This window comes from Dermacentor albipictus, chromosome 4, assembly GCF_038994185.2.
Source record: "Dermacentor albipictus isolate Rhodes 1998 colony chromosome 4, USDA_Dalb.pri_finalv2, whole genome shotgun sequence".
Classification (NCBI taxonomy): Eukaryota; Metazoa; Arthropoda; class Arachnida; order Ixodida; family Ixodidae; genus Dermacentor; species Dermacentor albipictus.
This window is the reverse complement of record NC_091824.1, coordinates 79233961-79255134: the sequence shown is the minus strand read 5'-3', so window position 1 is coordinate 79255134 and position 21174 is coordinate 79233961. Positions and strand designations below refer to the sequence as shown.

Here is a 21174-nt window from a genome sequence, read left to right as displayed (position 1 = left end):
GCTGCGCGGATGTACGGAGCATCGCGTGTTCCCGTTGACTCCCACCTCTACGGGCTGATAGCGCTTTATGCGTGACAAGCGTACTTCGTATCGAAGTATCTTTGCTGAGAATTAACGCTTTTCGAACCGGCCTTACAATGACGCTATTGCGTTCTGCCTCGCGCACAGACATAATGGTTAAGCATGACAGTGACTGACTTTGATCGTGTGCGTGTGTTAGATGGTACGGACGTAACTAGGTTCTTGTGAGAGCGTGGGTGGGTTTATCGCACGGGTCTGTGATTCACAATTGCAAATCCTGGGTGTAACTCTAATCGTGATGTTTAGAAAAGTAAGGCATAAGAAAAAAAAAAGAAATGGAATAAAGCTGTAGTGATTTCGTTGCAAAGCAGCAACCTTTCCGCTCGGCCCCTGTTTCTCTTAACGGCGATGTGCACATCGTTCATCCAGCGCAACCTTCATGAACATAGATAACTAGTGCTCGTTCTCGAAGTTAAATTGCAGGCCTGGGAAATGAGTTCTTTAACGAATAGCATCCAACTTGCAATAAGGAACTCGCCATAGCCCCACAGAGTACGATGAATCCTGCGATAATGCGAAAGCTTACCAAGGTGAATGATCAAGCACACTCGCCCCCCCCCCCCCGCCTCTGAATCAATAAGCTTAAACTTCCGAATCAAAAGAGAAGACATTCCCGCCTATATGTACACAAACACACATAGGGTGTATCAAATCTTCGCCAAAAAAGACAGCCACATGAGAGCATGCAAAAAGTCCGAGTATGACATCTAATACTCAAGCGCATCGCGAAGTGTGGTTTATGCAAGCAAAGATACACACAACCACATTCGTATCCATATATCCGCAACAGGCAGCATTTTTATGGTTCCGGGCTACGAAGTCATACTCATACCCGCTATATGACTCGTTGTGCAAACACATTTCTTTTACGAAACTGCAGAACACACCGATTCGGAGTTCATTTTCTTGTATATATGTCTAGCTCTGCTGACCTTACGGACGCTATGCAGAATCCCCTACATAGAATACAGGTGCTCTTCGGGCATGCTTGCATATATCCTCGTTGTGGTATATTACTTTCGCTCGCGTTTTTTTTTTTCTTCGTGCAAATGCAACAATCACGCTTTGCGGTACAGGAGAGCCAGTAGCGCCGGTAACAGTAGTTGTCCAGGAAAGGAGGCTGGAAAGAAGGCGCGTGCCATTCGAATCACGCGTCCGTTCACAAACGCGCATTGCCCGATGGCTTCCGCAAGCACGCGGGGAAATTCAAGCGCCCAAGAAAACGCGACGGTGCTTTCGAAATAATTTTGTAGCCATCCCATTTCCTTAGAAGCCGTTTTCTACATTTCTTTCTTGTTCGCTTGCTTGTCGTGTGTGCGTTAGGTTCTCCGCACTATTGCCGTTGTTGGCTTTTTTCGAGCAAAGCAGTCGGCTCTTCCATTCGAGACACGTGGCTCAAGAAGCCGTGGAAACCGATTCTCCGCGGCGCCAGGCGAACGAAACAAGGCGCAGGGGTGCGGAGTTTACATAACGGCAATCCCTGTTTCACACAGAGCACGTACGGAAAACCATGCCGTTAGCTGTAACATCCAAGTCTGTTCAATACATGAAAACAGAAAAGAAAAGAAAAGAAAAGAAAAGAAAAGGAAGAAGAACACAATATCTAAAAAGAAAACGAAATGCTTGTTCGGATACTGCGAACCTTGCGACTTGCGCAAGTGCCTTCTGGCAATTAACGAAGCAGTTTCTCGCTAGCCATGACGACGTTGTGTGGTCGAACGAGCTTTCTCCGTCAGAGCCGACTCTTCTAAAGAACACGTAACGCGCAAAGCCATTTGCGGATAAAAGTCATTTCAGACGAGTGCTTCGTGAGATTGCGTATGAAGTAACGCCAATTTCGTTTCGTTCGTTGACACGGGAATCCATAATTTCAACTTTAGCTTGACTATCACGGCGAGTAACCGCAACGTCTGCGATGGACGCGGCTGTGCCATAGACTGCTCTGGTTTCAAAGAATGGTTCTCTGGCATACTTGAGACATCTCTGGTATACGTGTACCGATCCTGTTCTTCTTCGTCTGCCGCGGCGGCGCATGGCGTCAAAAGCTTACGGCGCGCAGAGTCCTCGGATATGCTGAAATTTCGCGTAGCTTGTTCGCAGCAGTAAGTGCGACCAACACAGTATTCCATTCATTTGGCGGCTGTGTGTGCGAACTGAGTGTGGGAATCGGGAGCATTGGTGAAACGTGCGCCCTGCTAACCATTGAGGCGTATAGCATAGAACGTTACGTTACGGTGAATAGAGTTAACTTTGCTGAAGCTCATGCTTCCCGCTGCATCCTCTCTCTCTCCTCAACCACCCACACCCCCTCACACACACGCGCGCGCGCGCGAGAGAGAGAGAGAGAGAGACTAAAGGAATGTGACTTAAAAAGCAAACAAGCAAGAAGAAAAGCTCGCGGGTGACTTAAGAAAGTGGCTGAATCGGTGGTTTGCAGCCTGAACACCCAGGCGCGCTGCCGAACGGTAGTATGGGTTGCTTCTAGCCACCATAACGGTAGCGCCTCTTCACAGGACCGCAGAAAGGTTCAGTGCCTCACCGACGGCTGGCGGGCGTTTGCAGAGCAGTGCGAGCTCTGTATACGCAGCCGCTTCCAACAAATACAAACCACCTCCGGCCATCAATCACGGAGAAACTGCATTTTCTGCTCTATCTCTCTCTCTCTCTTTCTCCCTCCTGCTCCGATGAGGAAGCCTTTCAATAATCGAGCGAAGGGGGAAAGAGAGAAAAAAAAAAACAGGCCGACAAGCATATACACAACGAGGAGGTAAGGGCGTGTCAAATTCTGCTGCGTAATGCGCTATGCGAGCGGGTGCACCGACCGGCCGGCGGCGAACGATTACACGCGAGCGCATTCCCTGCCGTGCAGCAGCAGTTCGGCACTGACAGTAAACAGCGACTGCTGCTGCGTGCAGTTCCGTTTTTCCTCGTTCCATGAGTGCATTGCAGAGGAAACCCGTGCACGAAGCAAGAAAGCACTGGGCTTCTTGTTTATTATTATCATTTTTTTTTCATGATACCTTGTTTCTCTAGCGGCGGTTTAGAGAGTGATAAGAAAAGGCAGAATACCGAATGCGTGCGTTTATGCTTATGTACACACGCCCCCACCCCCCCTCCCTACATACGCGTAATTTTGTATACACCGCAATCAGCAAAGGAAAACGCTACTGCTCGTCGAGTGAATGCTGTACTGAAAGTTCTATTTTTCTGAGCTTCATGTTTATTTTTGCCTAGATTCTTTTCGGGCCTGTTAAGCATAAGTTTGGTTCAATGCCTCTGTTTACATCCTCTCTAGCCTTTTTTGTTTCTTTTGTCCGTTACATGTACATATATCTTCTTTTCGAGTCCTCTCTACTCCCACCTTCGTCCACGCACACGCACACACGCACACGCACGCACGCACGCACGCACGCACGCACGCACGCAGGCAGGCAGGCAGGCAGGCAGGCAGGCAGGCAGGCAGGCAGGCAGGCAGGCACGCACACGTATGTAAGACATTGCGAATATCGAGCAGGCAGCATGTAGATCTTCTGATTACCTCCGTATGGCGGGTTTCGTAGCAGGCTTGCGCTTCCTATTGCATTCATTGCACTCGGTGTAGCTAGCAGAGCTCGTAAGCGTATACTAGCACGCCTCATCCGTTCTGGCGAAATGCACAGATGCGGAGCACCGCTGTCTTGGCGCATTGAAGTCCCGGTACACTGCAGGGCAGAAAACGTTATGCAGATCCAACGATTACGAGAGAATCTATATGAAACGATGCTTTCGTGAAGCAGTTACATTTAAATGCTATGCGAATGGCGGCGATGCGTGTAATTGTGTTTCCTTTCATCCCACGCAACGCGCAGTGCTCATGTTTATGCAGCTATATGAAATATTTCAAAGGTGTGTGCCCCCGTTGAAACATCCCCTCCAAGCAGCAAGTCAAAGTGCCAGCCATTTAAAACGAACATTTGGGAACATTATTTACGCTATACATCGTTGCTCACAAGCTATGTCATTATGCAAGGGGCGGGGTAGAAAGAGATAGCTTTGCTCTAAAAACTGCGTTGGGGCCTTGGCGAGATTACAAGGACGTCGAATCTTTGGGACACTTTCTCCCCTACTACCGATGAAATGCTGCTTCTGAAAGGAAGCGATGCTTAAAGGTGCCGCTTTTGACGAATTACCCTTGCATATCTCTCTACTCGAGCTATAATACAGCATTTTGGTATACGAGCGGCCTGGATAGAGCGCGGAGGAAGGAGGTGTGTGTGTTAATGATGTGCGATTGCACAACCACATTGTTGCTAAAAGAAAGTTCACATTCTAAGACGCTTTTTTTAAAGCTACTAATGCAGTTTCTTTTCTTTCCTGTATCTCTCTTGCAACTCCGTCATGGATCGTCCTGCCTGCATGCTCACGTTTAAAGTGCCTTTGTGCTGCTCTTATACATATACACATTATCACAACCAGCGGGAAAATTGGTGCCATTTCTAAAGGGAACAACTAATTCACAAGATCGCCCGTATACATGCCTAATAGAACTCCTATGCACAATAGATGGCCCTCTTGCTTTGTATGGCGAAAGCGTGAGAAAAAGAAAGCGTAGTGCGGCGACGATGGCTACGAGATGGCGCCAGAGGAGCGCGCGTCGGCTGGGACGTCTGCCTGCGGCGGCTGCTGTGAATCGCGCCCACGCGTCACCCACGCGCTGCCTCTCGCGATCTCCAGATTAGCGAGGCAGTCGCGCCACACTTCGCTCCATTTGAAAAGCACCGCAGGAGACAGGTTGTCCGCGCCAGTAAATAGATCGCGAAATGAAAGCACGCACAAAGCTGCGCTCAAATTTTGCATTAACAACTACCATAATCGTCGTCGAAATTTATATATATATATATATATATATATATATATATATATATATATATATATATATATATATATATATATATATATATATATATATATATATATATGTATATGTATATATATATATATATATATATATATATATATATATATATATATATATATATATATATATATATATATATATATATATATAGCTGCCGCAACTTTCTCGCGCCAATTCGCCCAAGGCACATTTCGCGCCATTTCTCTTCGCGCTCATTTCGCTCGAACCGAAGCTCCGCTTTAGGAGACCTTGTTTAGCTTTCCATGCGCTGATAATGTGATCGCTCCGCATTTTTTTCCAGGCAGTGCTTGGAGACGCCATCATCAGGCACTGCATGTCACGGGCAGCAGCTAGGCCACTTTTCCGAGCTCAAAAGTGACTAGAAAAATAAGAAAGCTTGCAGCTATTGGCGCAAAACAAAGCCGAATTGAAGAAGGTCCAACGTATGCTGCAGGAGAACTTTAGTTATGATAGGGGCAATTTCATTAAGATATGACACACTTCAGAACTTCTGGAACCGTTTTTTTTTCGGTTTCTGTTCTTTTACAAAAGTTCGTGCTTACAAAAACTATCATTCTTGTGTAATTTTTTGCGGAACGCAACTGTGGACTCAAATTTGCATATTCCACAACCTCCTATATGAAAATTAAAATTTTGGCCGCAAAGTGTAAGTTCGCTTTGTGCAAGTTCAATGCAGTGCAAGAACTTGTGTTATTTAAAAAAAATAAAGACTGCGGAAATTGAACAAGGCAGGTGCATAGTGGCATAGTTTTGGCCTTTCTACTGATATATTATACACAAGAATTTCATTTTTTTCATTTTATAACGATAGTTTTTTAATACTAACCATTGTCACTTCAACATATGAAAATTAGTAACCCTATTAACAATTTTTTTTAGAACAATAAAATTTGGCACCTGGCTTTATATGATACTCTTGTGAGCACATCCTCTAATCTCCATCAAAACCAAATTAACGGTACAAAATTTAACTTTGGCGCTCCACACTGTACCCCCTTACGCAGCGTTTAACAATCGTCTGTGGCAGATATAGCACAGTTCTAGACCTTGAGCTGGTCTACTCAATGAGGCGGACACTATGTGCACGCGAAATCAACCGATATATACGGGAGGTGCATGAGGCTCCAAATGCGATGAAGCTGTCGCTCTGACCAAACATCGTGAAAGCTGTTCGAGATTTCTTATAACGAATAGCAACGCATACGTTCTTCTCGCGAAGGAACTCCGGAAAATTGATCTAGTATTGCCATTCTTTCAAGTACTACAATCATTTTGTTTCTTCCTTCTTTTCCCCAACTGAAGTTGCTATAATTCGTCCGCGTCTGTTGATTATGTGCTCACGTCCTTTCCTTAATAACGCGCTGTTACTGTGCTTCGAATTACTATTATTCGCTCGTTCTTTAGTACTTTTCCCTTTCATTGTGTGCTGTTTCTTTAGCTTTAGCAAGGATAACGTGATTTGATCTCTTTTTGTGCCAATAGCTTTCGTTTTGTATTATTGCTGCAAGATTTATTTCGTTCGCTCGGTCGTGAAATTGATTTTTTTTCTGCGTTCTTTTTCTCGGACCATTCATCGAGACAATTGCAGGCTGTGCCGCCCTTGCTTCGGCTGTCATCAAGCGACTGCAAGTATTGACTAAATAATTCAATAATAAAAAAGCCAAGTTTCTTGTCAGTTATACAGCGAACTGTTACTAATGCAGCACTCCATGCCAAAGCCGTCCATCGGTGTCCCGTGCGCAACAAGACATAATTATCTTTATGGCGACGTTAAAATAAAATGTGAAAGTGCGAAGGAAGAGGACAGCGCCGACAAGCGTGCATTGAAATCTGAATTAAGCTTTCTTATAGTTTAAGGAGTAAAAGACAACGAGGAAATCTTATTGAAGGCTTCAAAAGTATTCATCCCCCGTGCACACCATGTTCATTCTCTTCCTTTTTTGCTCTTTCTATTCCCCTTTCCATTACCCCCAGTGCAGGGTAGCAAACTGGACGCTCGTCTGGTTGACCTCCCTGCCTTTCCTCTCCTTGCTTTCTCTCTCTCTCTCTTTCTCTCTCCCTCGAAAAGATAAAGAAATGAGCAGTCTACGATGGATCACGGTTAATTACGTGAAGAGAATGCACTACTAAGCAAGTCGTTTCTTTTTTTTTCCCCCCCTTTTTTTGCGAAACCCGTGTAGGGAGCTTTGGAGGAAAGTTGCGTGTCGAAGTACTCGCTGTATATGTGATTGCTATAAACATGTCTAGCATTCTACATGGGGATCGCTTGTGAGGGAAATGGAGGTATCAACCGGAGTGGTGGAATTTGAGTACATTTCGAGTATTTTTCGTCTGGTTGGTTACCTGGATCGCACCATCATTCAAACCAAGCCAGTAAAACTGAAACCTGACAGCTTCTTAAGTTACATAGATGACGTTGCATGGCACGCTGAGCACATTCGCTAACGTTTGTATACATTTGTATACATTTGCTACAATCACGCAGATAAATACAAAGCTTCACTTGTGAGCTCGCCATCACGCATACAAAGTCGTCTATACTTCAAGCCGCAAATAAAAAAGAAGGAAGAGAGCAGGAATATATATATATATATATATATATTTCGTATTAGACGACCACGCAGAACGCAGTAATACAGGCCACTCAAAATGCCGGCTATCCCCCAACGCACATCCGTAATAAATCCAAGCGGCTAAGAATTGTGTAAAAAGAAACGAAAATCAGCTAAGAGCAAAAGCGAGCAACTAGCAGACGAGGTCATGAAGGCGGAAAGGCCACGAAACAAACGAACAACAAGAAAGCTAGGCTGAGATATCTATAATCGGAAATTCCGTTCAATGCAAATCAAGGCGTCGAACATTCCCGTTAGGTCTGAATGTCATTCCGGCCAAGAGCGTACTTAATCCAAGTTACATCGAAGTCCACGCTGTTACAAAGTCACACGCGACCTTCCATCTAAGCAGAGCAGCGGAGCATATATATATATATATATATATATATATATATATATATATATATATATATATATATATATATATATATGACTATATATATGACTATATATATATATATATATAGTCATATAATGAGAAGCCAACAAACACTGACACCAAGTACAACATAGGGGAAATTGCATGTGCTTAATAAATGAAATAAAGTAATGATAAATTAATGGAAATTAAAGTGGATGAAAAAACAACTTGCCGCAGGTGGGAACTTTAATTTCCATTAATTTATCATTACTTTATTTCATTTATTAAGCACATGCAATTTCCCCTATGTTGTACTTGGTGTCAGTGTTTGTTGGCTTCTCATTATATGACTAATAATTATCGGGTCCCTCGGTGAACCCCCTTTCTTCTCGTTTATTACATAACGAGGGTCTCGAATCCGGCAACATTGATGCCTTCAGGTAGCATATGTGGGTTTATTGACCAGTTGCCTTCACCCGAAAAGATCACGTTCTCGTGACGCCTGCGGCAAAAAAGACGTTCCACGTCCGCCGCCAAGGTCTGTGAGTGGGGGCGCTGGCTAACACTCCCAGGGCTCTACTAGTACACATAAATACCCAAGAAAGTGGATGGGGAAACGCCGCCGCGGTAGCTCAATTGGTAGAGCATCGCACGCGACATGCGAAGGTTGTAGGTTCGGTTCCCACCTGCGGCAAGTTGTTTTTTCATCCACTTTAATTTCCATTAATTTATCATTACTTTATTTCATTCATTAAGCACATGCAATTTCCCCTATGTTGTACTTGGTGTCAGTGTTTGTTGGCTTCTCATTATATGACTAATAATTATCGGGTCCCTCGGTGAACCCCCTTTCTTCTCGTTTATATGAATAAACATATATATATATATATATATATATATATATATATATATATGTATATATATATGTACCCTTGCATATCTTAAGCTTGCGTCATACATATCCCGCCCATTCCTCTAACCAAAAACGGAACTGCAACGAGCAGTGCGGCATTAACAAGGCCACTCGAGACAGACGCCGAGCTACTTCCAAGAAATCACCGCACCGGTTGCCCGATGGTGTATACAGTTACGCGGGCACTGTACTGGCCTTTACGGCGTCTCGGAAATAGTTACTGCCGGAATAACTCCATTTCCTTCCACGCGCAGACAGGTATAGCTACAGAAAGGGCCAATCAACGAGCACCGTTTGTTTGTTTTACTCTGCCACTCGGCGCTCTCCCCATTTTATAGCCACCACCAGCAGTCCTACGGCTGCCTGCTTTGGATAGCAGCGGTACAGCCTTGATGGCCGACCGTAAAAGGAACGATAGCGTTGTCGGCGCTCTCATACACACTGGACGCTCATCCACAACGTGAAACCCGAGTCACTGGCAGACGAAACGGCCACAAAACCTGTATGCGGTGGGCGTCCCGTGGCTGAGGAGACGAAGTAATCTTTACCAGCGCGGACGTAACAACATCAAACGCTGGCAAAACTGCGTTTCGCGTGTCTGTCTTCTTCAACTGCATGGACATTACGTCGGAACCATGGAACCTCTTCGAATTTCTATAGAGTTTCTATGACATAAGAATTCAATAAAACCCAAGCTCGAGCAGCCGCCCTACCAAACAACTTTTTCTAGCAAGATTTTATTTAAATAATTAACTAACTGAAGTTTGGCGTATCACGTGCCAAAAGTACGGTCTGATTACGAAGTACGCCGCAGTGGGATACTCTGGATCAATTTTGACCAACTGGCGTTCTTTAACGTGTGCTGAAATCTAAGCACGTGAGCGTTTTTTTTTTTTTGCATTTCGTTCAGATAGAAATGCGGCAACACTTTAGTTAACCAATAAAAATCGTTGGCGGAGATCTTCACATAAAGTCTTCATACAGACTGTGTAGTGATAATGTTTATAGATTACCGTTACTCATATACTAAGAAAGAATACATGCACTCTAAAATATTTACGCCCTTTTGAGCGCCATCTTGTCCTCCAACAATAACCCTGCTGCAGCCCCTCTCGAATACAGCTCTGGCGCTGTCTTATTGTAGACAAAGTGCCTGTACCGCATGTTCGCACGTGGACAATGCAGTCGCAGCCGGATGCGTCTGGTGCACGCAGTTTGGAAAGCATTCACAAGCTGGAAGCAAGAGTTGTGCGGCCCATCTGGAGCGACCTGCGCGAAGCTTGGTGCCTCGGGCGTTAAGCACGAAGAGCAATGCGTGATCGGCGGAAGCCACTGCCCAGCAGCTCTGTCGGAACGCGTGCTCCCCCCTCCCCCTCCATGACGGCACGCCTGCGACCGGTGCGTACGCGCGAGGAGATAACCGCCGTCGGACCTTCCGCGTTGGCCGCTATCTTGTACACGTTTCAGCATCTATCTTCTGCACGTTCGAAAAGCCGGCGTTCGATTTCGCCTCACGCGATTGGACTAGATTGGCCTAGGCCGCGATGTCGGCGCAGCCTGGACAATCGCGCGAGGAGAAATCGAACGTCGGCTTTTCGAACGTGTACAAGATAGCGTCTGACTTTCGCAGGCGCGTTTGGCGTCGGACGTCGTTCGAAAAGGGAATCCGACGCCGATGGGGGTTGGTTGTGGGGAGGACGGGCGAAGACCTCCCGACGACTGCGCATTGTCACTGTCCTCTCTCCCCTGCAGGCGCGTGCATCTAGCGATGCCGCGTTTGCGCCAACAGGCGGAAAACCCGTAAGTGTTGCCATTGGCGTCATCAGGTTTCGAAGAATGCGCGAGCCTTATACCGCGGAGGTGGCTCACCTTTAGTCGACTTTAGTCACGTGGCAACGACAGCGCGAAAATTTCCGAAGCTCTTCTGGATATTGTAAACAGCTCCTATCTGTTTCTTTTTGCTGTTCTGTATCCCCTCTCACGCTCCCCTCACGTTACATTCACCGAGGCTGTCCACTTTTTACCCCATTACCTCTCATCCCTGCTTACCGATGTTCAAAAATCAGTGGTCGGGAGTACTGTAACGATACGGCCAGCATAATTCTCCCCTCCTTGTCGTTCTTCTCAAAACCACAAATCTTAACAGTTCTTTCAAACAAGGAGAGCGTTGGTAGCAGTACCCATGCTGATTAGGGCTTGTGACGAACTAAGCCAATCGTCTTTGGGCAGTGGCGCAATAGTGGGCCGGACTTCAGCACGTTGAAAAATGGGTGTTCCAAGAGTGATATTTTCAATCCCAATAGAATAGGAATGTTCAAGAAAAAATATCTTCGAATCGAATATCAAATCGAATACCGAATACCGATTTCTAAACAAAGTTAATTATGTGTGGAGTCTGTCTGGTGGACAAAAAAGCAATGCACACTGACGTTATTTGGTACATGTACTTCCGTTTAAAACTGGATATGAAGTTAACTGCGAAGCTCGTAAATCAGAATCAAAGGAAGAGTAAATTGCATCTCGTGCGCGATGGCAACGACAGTAACGAAACGAAGGAATGTCACGTGGCCAGATGCACGCAGTATAGATTGTTTAATGCTTGTTGAAGTAGCTAAATGCAATACTAAAACACTCTACACTACTGTGAAATTAATTCAACCGTGGAGACACTGACCAAATAGCACATTACTTTGCCTAAATGAAGACGACATATATTTGTAAGATGCCTAAGGCGAGTAATGCTTATTTAACGACTGGAGAATATTGTGTATAAGTGGTATAGAGGTTAGATAAGCCGGGCTAAAATGCGTCAGAAAGGCTGGCCAACGTTTCGATATATTGACCCATCTTGTCAAAGGCGTTTGACAAAGATAGGTTCACTTATTGAAATGCCGCCCAGCCCTTCTGAGGCACCTTATTCCTGTTGATGCACCTTCTAGACCAGTGCGCTACTCCCTCTGTCGGTCCATTTTTTTTGTAATTTTGATTTGTGCATAAGTGGTTTTCCCCATGTGTTCGCTCAAGAACTGGTCTGCGCAAGAACCATGGTTCACCTGCGGCAGTCGCGTCGATCTTTCTGCTCGAAGACTGCGACAGCTGCTGTTAGTCTCATATATTATTTCAACAAAACAAATACTTGATCGCTTCGAGTGGTTAATTCTCGAATTGAATGCGAATCGAATAGTAAGACTTGTATTCGATTCATAATTGAAATTTCGAATATTAGCGCCCCCTTGCTTTAAAGTGATGCCCGCGGGACCATTGTTCGAGGTTTTGGTCTAAGGTCAGCTGCTATAGGTACATTCTGCTCTATATAGCGAGTGAGAGTTAAAACTTCCAAAAAACTTCCAAATGTCCTCATTTGTAAATATGTGTTGCACTTTGTAAACTTATGCATATAAAGCTGTACGACACATATTCCCAACTTTAAGCCCTCTGCACTCTCTACCAGTCGCAGTCGTCAAATAATTCAAACCAGACGAGCGCAACCCTGGTGCAAAAAAAAAAGTGCAAATTCTGTCTTCGTACGGCCTCTGAGTGGGCGGGCTCCAGCGCATCTACGAAGCTACATACAAGATGCAGAAAAGCGAAATAGTCAACATTTACTCAGGTTATGGCTTAAGTACATTTACAGAGAAAAACGAATGTATACGTGAAGTCAGTAGTTTGTAAGATGTCCATAAAGATTGCTTTGTGCTGTGTAAATCTATACCAGTGAGGGTTGGCCGGAGTGCTACAAGGCAAGAACACTCGAAGGGACCCCTGTTTAGACATCCAAGTCGTCGGCGCAAGCTAAATGGATGCCACGCTACACTTTTTGTGGAATCGAGCGCTCAAGCTTCCGGCATCGTGCACCGTCTTCGTGGCTCTTAAGCGAGCCGGCGCGCATTACAATAGTCAATACATACACAAGGATAAATCTTTCTCTGTTGTTGCGGGCACGTCTTCTTTCTAGTAGCGCTAAATAAAGCACCCCATTGGCATCGAAGTGCCGGTGAAACAAGAAACTGTGTTTCGCTCTTGGTCCTCAAGGCGCGGCCCTCGCCTCCAGGGTTAGAGTGTCTCCAGACGCGTGCAGAGCGCTTCGCTGCAAAAGCGACAAAAAAAAAAGCGACGCACCATCGCGCCCCACTCAATGGGCTCAGCCAGCGCCAGGCACGGTGTCGGGACACTATTCTGGCTAACGGCCGCGAAATCGAGCAGAGTCGCCTCCTGGTGGACAATCCCTGAACCACGGATAGTGTGGAGTGCGCCGGGCGTCGTCTGGTATGCCCTACGTGTTTACATTAGAGCCCAGCTCTTACTGCGTTGAGCGTAGGCGTGCCTCGGCGTCGTGCCTCGGCGTAACCGAGCGAACGAGCGCAGCGAAGGATGAGAAAGCGAAGGCGGTGACCATAGCCACCCGCCTCCGTTCGGCACAATCACACCGATTTTATCGTCACTATTTTCTTTCGATTAAGCCACAAAACAGCATGCTCCCACGTTTTAAAGAAATTAAGTAGTTGCAGCGATACGCGAATGCCGCGCTTTAGCGACTTGTCGCGATGTGTTGATCACTCCGCGATCTAACGCGAATATCACTCAGCAGTAATGCAAAAAGAATATGGGAATCGTTAACAAGTACACAATGCTTGTTAATTCAGTTAGTATACGCGAATGTTTTCCAAGTTTATACGGCTGATAAAACAACTATCCTTACTTCGCATAACTGTCTACTAATTTGATATCGCAATCGATGATTCGTGTTTCGGGCGAAACTGCGACGCTTTTTGGAGAAACTGCAAACATTTATTACCATAGGAATTATGTGGACGCTCAGAGCGAATTTTCGCCGTTGGCGCCGCCATGGGGCTCCGCTTATATTTAGGTATATGCATGCTATATGCTTATCCATGCCGTATGTGCGGGATATACTGCTACACTATATATCCACTCACTGAAGTTGTTCGCACCAGGTCTTACGTTCTTGAGTGAATTATTTTTTTGATCTCCTTGGTTTACCCACAGTGAAGAGTGACATCTTAGTTTTGCCTGCTTAATATAGTTGTGCTCGATAAGCCACCACGTGGAAATACAGTGTTACCATCGGGAGAACTTATACAGTCAGAACTTCGTCATTTTCGCACGCGCTATAACAGCAGCGAGAGTGCGGCTCGAAGAAACTTCCGGTCATGCGGCGTATCAGTCTGCTACGCCGGAATAAAATGGTGTTTTAAAATTGCTTCAATGTACGCAAAATCTCTTTTTATGTTTTCAGATAAAAGAATGGTGCATAATGCCTCGAGAAAAATGCTTTGAATGCTTCGTATAACTTACTGGAAACTGCATTTGTGAAACTGTGGTTATGTGCAGGGTAAATGTGTTGCAAATCTGCGGCCTCATTTTTTAAAGGAGTACTGACACAAAAATTTGAAGTCGAGATAACTTGTGAGATCGATTTAGTGGGTCACACACACATCGTGTGTAAAATATCAGCGGCGAATATCGCTTAGAACATATTTAAAATCAATTTTAAAGTACGTGCGCGCAGCCAACCGTAAAACAGAGCACCTCGCGACATTGACATCACCAGGGTCTGTAAATAGCCAAGAAAACGCTACGTCATGTGGCTACGTCACGAATTTTCGTTGGCTGCCATGCGGCTGGGAGACACACGGTCCGATCTGGCGTCCGACGCGCCGGAACGGCAGCCGGAATCGAGGTGTTTTGCCGTGCCGAAGCGCCGGATCGGACGTCCGGCGTGCGACAAACCGGGCAGATTTTCATCGTCCGACGTGTCCGACAACCGCACCGTCGTCTGGCCGCAGCCAATGACAGCGCGGCTGGCATGTGACGTTCCCTCCACGGAGGCGGCGCTGGCTGGCCGGTTTCTCGCAGTGTTTTTTTTTTTTCCTTGCCTGCTGCAGTTTGTTTCCGACACGAAATAGTTACCAGTTCAGTAAAATTATCTCGACGTGTGCCTGTTATTCAAAGCAACGCCTAGTACACTAGGACTAAGCTACTGGCGAAATCAGGAGACGCGACGCGAGGGCATTTCGCGGGCAGACAGCACACACCGACCGTCTGAGCGAGACTGCTCGCTTTGCTTGCACGTTTGCCCTTCGCAACGACTGCGTCGAGTAAACCAATTGTATTTAATTACGGGCGACCTAAGTGTACAGTGTTAATTGTTTTGGCAAACATAAGCGCTCTTCGACGAGCTCGGGTTGGATCGTAAGCGCCGTCAGCCGCGGCGTCTGCCTAGCTAGGCCTACCGGCCCTATCGCTGGCTAATTAGCGGAGTCGTCAGTGGACGACGCGCCGTCGTGAAGTGTTCTGTCACTCGCAGGGGCATAACGTTATTGGCAGTGTTCGCGTAAAGCGACGCAGTGTTGTGGAGAGTTGTTTATATTGCGTTTCTCGACGCGGCTCTCAAGTCAAGCTGGAGGGCTGGATCTGGGCGGAGCTTACGCGCCGCTCAATCTTTCGGATGCACGCACCGTGTGTCCCGAATCATCGTATGCCGCATGCCGGAGCATGCGGCGCCGCACGTCGGATCGGACGCCGAATCGTACCGTGTGTCTCCTGCTTTGTACACGTGCTCGCCGTCGCCGGCCGCAATATCCGAGTCGGTGCTCTCCAGTGGGTCAAATTGAAAGTGATTGGCCACGTCTAATACGGCGGCGACTCCCACATGCAGGAAATCGTCACCGCTGGACGACGAAAACGAGGACGACGACGACGATGATGGCGAGGACATGGCAAACCACGTGCAGGCGTAGCAGACGACTAGCAACACGAAGCTCGCGTGCCGGTGCGCCGCACGCTGGCTGCGCGGCAGAGCATACGTCATGGCTTTTTGCGAGCACGTGACCACTTTGTTTACACACCCGGTGAACCGTTTCGTTGCTCTCTGAAACCGAAACTGGGACTGGTCGCTACAAAAAAGACTGCAGATAATTACCTGTCGCGCTCTGAAGTAAATGAGGCCTCGTGCCGTGATTACTGGGTCATTAACTACTTATTAAAGCAGAAAAAACAACATGGATTTTTTTTGTGTCAGTACTCCTTTAACGCACTCCTCCTTTTCCGCCCGTTTAGTTTAGCGGTTTAATTTAGTGGGCAACACCGGAAGCCGTCCACGTGTTTAGAAAAAGTTTATTTCGACAAGAGACGATACGAACACTGAGTCATAATCACGGCACAATTCCACGCGGACGATAACATGTAACACACGAAACACAGCGCGTTGTCAACGCGAGTAGTGTCCGAGTCCTCACGCACCAACATATAAACACGTGTACCCACGGAAAGGCACAGTTACGCATAAACTAAATGCCACATGTACAAAATGATTTTCAATATATACAGTGTGCACAATGGTTATACACAATGATGATGTGATAGAACACTTTTTCACTAGGACTACTAGGGTCAGCGAAGCTGAATGCTTAAGCACTGCTAACATACGCTGTCTTGAATAGCCTCCATGCTTGCTCTGGTTAGTGTTCAGATCTAGTCCACATATCTAATTAGTATTAAGGGCAACCATAACATAAAAAAATTTTGCCGGAATGTTGTTAACGCTTCTTTCATATCCTTTAAGCTAAAATCTCCAAACGCAAGGTAAGTATTTACCTGGAGCAGGACATTTGTACTTTCTGCTATGAATGGATACAAAAAGACATTGTGCGTAAGTGATGTCGAGGTAATGTTTTGAAGCTTGCTTGCCTCCAAACGCGTCTCGTTGTCCACTGTCCTCCACTGTGGGTATGCATGTGCCACGCTTCATCACTGTCACATACACCTGCACACTACCGTCGACGCTATTTTCGCGAACATGAATACGCAGAGTTCGCGTAACTAAGTAGAAAAGATTCATTCAGTACAACGGAAAATAGTTATGGGGTTTTACGTGCCAAAACCACCTTCTGAATATGAGGCACGCCGTAGTGGAGGACTCCGGAAGTTTCGACCACCTGGGGTTCTTTAACGTGCATCTAAATCTAAGTACACGGGTGTTTTCGCATTTCGTCCCCATTGAAATGCGGCCGCCGTGGCCGCGGGATTCGATCCCGCGACCTCGTACAGTACAACGGAGGAGACGCCGAGAGTTCCGCTAATACCTGACACGCTAGACATCCAAGAAGTGCGTAGCTTTACGCTTCGTAAGTGTTTCAGCACGTAACAAGTGTCGAGATAGTTAAGTGCTAGTGCACGAGGCCTGCACTGGCGCGGCACTAACGCCGGACGTACTGGCACGCTGACGTCCGCATAAAGAATGGGCAAGAAATTACCAGAAGACGCTGTGGCACGCTTGCTTTCTGCGCAGACGCGTCACTTCGTGCACGCGACATTCAAGTCCTGACAAGTGTGCGCGATGACTTACCTATCATGCATCGTAATATTTTTATTTGTAGGCAGACTTTACTAATGATATTGATCTGATGTAGCTGTGTTCACAGATAAAGGCCACAAGAAAAAAAAAAAACGCCAGATATCGGGATACGGACAGACCAACCGCACAGACTGCGAACAGTTAATTATGGATAATACATTTCCGCGGTCCTCCTATGCAGATTCTACACGAGGACACACTGCATGCATTTATTTAACAATAATGTGCCGTATGGCAAACTGTGTGATTAAGAAAAAAAATAAGCATCTACTAAAAGATTCTATCGCGCTTTCACTTCTTGACTCCTAGACATGTTCTCGGGATCTGAGGCATTCTTCGCACAACATTTTCATCGTGCGCAAAAAAAAAAACGAAATTGCAACTAAATTAGAATTTTCCAAATTTTGCAAACTGCAGGGTACAGTGAGCTCACCCACTCCTGACGCAGTGGCAGGGATCTGGCATACAGTGTCACACGTTGGCTGCTCGTCGGAAGCTTGTCCGCGCCCTCTGCCTTCCGCGATGAGTGGCTGAAACATGAGAGGACGAGACACCATTGGTCAGTGGACAAAGAAAGCGACATTAAAGAGAGAGAAAGTAAAATAAACTAATAACAACGATAAAGATAAAAAGATAACTACAGTAGAGCCTGAACATAATAAGCCCAGATAAAGCGAGTTATTTTCTATAACGAACACGTGAAACTTACTCACCAATACTCAAGTAGGTAACTCACTCAGCGTACAAAAGCAGCGTAGAGAACTTTTTTTTGTTATGCCCAGGTACACGCAGGATTGTATTCTATTACGCATAGTTCTGTTTTCAATAAATGGGTTGCTTCCTTGTTTCTTTTAACCAAAGAAGGTAACAGATCCGTACATGGCAAAGCACCATAAAACTTCGCTTAAGTTCGTTATAAGCAAATTTGGGTATATCGAATTATCAGCTAAGAGATCATGAAGTCAAGGAAAAGATTTGTTGTTGTCATTAATTCCAATGCAGGAATGATAAGCTTCGTTTCGTTATCTTTTCGCTTCATACGGTTGTGACTAACAAAAATTGGGCCACTCGGTTTCTGTGCTTCTCGTTCACTGACATATCAAACCAACTTTAGAGCATAAACATCATTTTTAGAACCAGCTCTAACTGTAAATGCTCTTTACAAAAAGCTGCGACGTAAATGGCTTGCGATGAAGATTTTCGATCCCCCTTTCACACGGTGCCATTGAAGCATGTACATTCAGCCGCAAATTTCATGAGACGCGTTATCATATAACAGGTTGAATTTTTGAGGAGTTTGTTTTGCCGAACCGTAGCCAGGAAAACCGTACAACGTTCATGGTCTTCGCATGTGGAACCAGTACATGCTGCGTTCCGAGGCTGTGCAGATATTCACATTCTTGTCAAACCCCACGGAACATAAACTTTTGTGGTTGACTGTACATGGCTAGGTCAGGTAGGAAGGACTACGTTGTCGAACTTGCGGTAGCAAAGTGCGGATGCTACGCGCCTCGATAAAACCTTCGCGTTTGCTACAGAGCGGTATTGTGGCAACAGTATAGCGCAGCCACGAGGTGGGGGGGGGGGGGGAGAGGAAGAGGGGAATGCGGGGGGTGCACACCAGACGCAGCCCCCTCCCTTTCTTCTCGCCCTCCCCACACCGAAAAAAAATGGCTGTGGCTTAGCTAAGGTTATAAGCCCAGGATGCGAAGCATACTAGCCTTTATTTTAGTTGTTGAACCACTGTTTAGCCTGGTGAACTGCTGTTGCTTGGCTATATTTGTTTCGGCTAGACGAAGAAACAACTCATGCGTTACTCTGCTTCGCCTTCAAGAGTGGAACGCGACAGCGTTCCCGTCGACCCGCCAAGGGGTGTAAGACAATGGGCTACGGCGCAGCGACTACGCGCCCCGAATTGGACGCGGTGAGCGTCGAGCAACGCAGCGTTCGGCGCGGCAACGAAATGTGCGCCTGAGCAAGCGACGCACGCCTGAGCCTTAGAAACAGCTCGTTTCTAAGGCAACACCGCATTCACTAGAGGCGCTTTTGTACCGCTTTGAAGCATCGTACTCGTGGCTCAGTGGTAGCGTCTCCGTCTCACACTCCGGAGACCCTGGTTCGATTCCCACCCAGCCCATCTTGCAAGAGTTGAGCCAAAGCCACCTAGAAAATCAGTCTCTGTAGCACGCCGCAACCTTCGCTTCTCATTCCAACGAGCAGCTCTGTCTCCAGGAGGCATCTCACCTCGTGAGTGTCTAGCAGAGGCAAGCGCAGCTGCTTATATACCGCCGCGACGCCGCGAGCGACGGCGCGAGTTGGAGCCCCGTTTCTCCTCTGTCGCGACGTCACGGTGTCACGTGGTATTGAAGGCGACACCGCCGCGCCTGAGGAGCTGGGTTGAGCTCTCGTAATATGCTTCGCATAAAAAAAAAAAAAAATTCTGGCTACGCCACTGTGTGGTGCCATCCAGCCTGCACTCGAGGAACGACGCCAATTGCCGCCTAGGCATTGGGACACACCTTTGCGTTTATCCCGCCTCGATTTCTGTTTGCTGCCATTAGACATCGAATACAGACAAGGATACACGAACTAGTGCATATGCTACGTAGGACTCGCCTCCTAATCATATCGTGGTTTCGACACGTGAAACCCAACATTGTTTTAATCGATGTACAGTGGGGTCTATTCTTAAATGGAATTCTCATGTGCCACTCTCACTTCGCTGCTGCGCTAGCCACAAGTGTCGGCCGAAGCTATAGGGTCACAATGTACTGCACAAGTGTGTAAAAAAGTGTGAGGACCACCAACCAGAAGTGATCTATGGCAAAGCCGGTTCATTTCGCCCTTGCCAGAGGCGAGAATTGCTTTACACTCACGTGCTCTACACTGACGTGTTCTCTTTAACAGTTGAGCGCACTGTACATCTAACGCGCCAGAACAATGGTCTCATTTTTTACGTCGACTCTCCGTGAAACAGAAAAGCAAATAAGAAAAATTACCACCCCTTCAAGTCCATGAAGATGATCGAACAGCGAAGCTGTTTTAGTTACACCGAGTGTTACAGTTTTACGATTGACGTGGCTTCCGGCAGTTCTTGCGCCAGCAAGACGTGCCGGCAGCCACGCACTCCTAGTATCGCCTTTCAATCGTCGCAGGCACTGTTCGGTGGCCGCAAACCGCAAGCATAACATTTGTTTCTTTCGCGGCAGGGTGTAATCAATCGTCGATAAATTCGATGCCGATCTGGTTCGATCGCCGAAACTGCACCGTTTGACAACCGTATAAGATTCGCGCATAAGATAGCATTCTCACAGGGGGAAAGGGGTCACTCCAACCCCTTTCTTCCTGTTGAGCTCATCTTTTCCTCTGGAGCTAGGTCACGTGGCCCCTCTTTAGCGAAGTCCGACAACGACGGCACGGGGTCCGCATAAACAGCTTCACCGTAAAAGAAAACTGGCGCACAGGACGATGAGATGGCACTTCGAAAATGTACGTTTTACCCTCCTTTCAAGCTAGCCGCGGCCCCCCAATGACTTGCGTACATCTATAGAGCGTCTTCGATGCACGCGTTATACGCGCTCCATCAAAAGCGAGTGTTATCTTCCCAAATGGGCCACGTCACTACAGGACGTCGCGGCTCTTATGTTACCTCGTCAAGCGTTTCATCCGCACAGCGCAAACGCCGAGATCGAATATCCAGCCAGTGACGACCTGGCAAGACGACACCCGTTCCAAACTACGCGAACACCCATTCTTTTGCGACCAAGAATCAAAGGGAGGAAGCGTAACGATATACTATGTATAAGACAAAGCAAAGGGGTTAGAAAAAAAGCATTCGTACGTGTCGACGACGTTCGAAAGGGGGCAGCGCGAAAGACACAACTGCCGAATATATCAGCCGTCGACGCAGAA

At 46.6% G+C, this 21174-nt stretch overlaps 1 protein-coding gene across 1 annotated transcript in view; it reads right to left on the bottom strand.

Annotated features, from left to right (window-relative positions):
• The window catches only part of drpr (multiple EGF like domains draper), a 169738-nt gene extending 151966 nt beyond the window's left edge, over positions 1-17772 (bottom strand). The window contains exon 1 of the mRNA XM_065449797.2: positions 17696-17772. The gene's annotated coding sequence lies outside the window, so the exon portion shown is untranslated. The remainder of the gene's footprint in view (positions 1-17695) is intronic.
• Positions 17773-21174: the final 3402 nt, after the last annotated feature.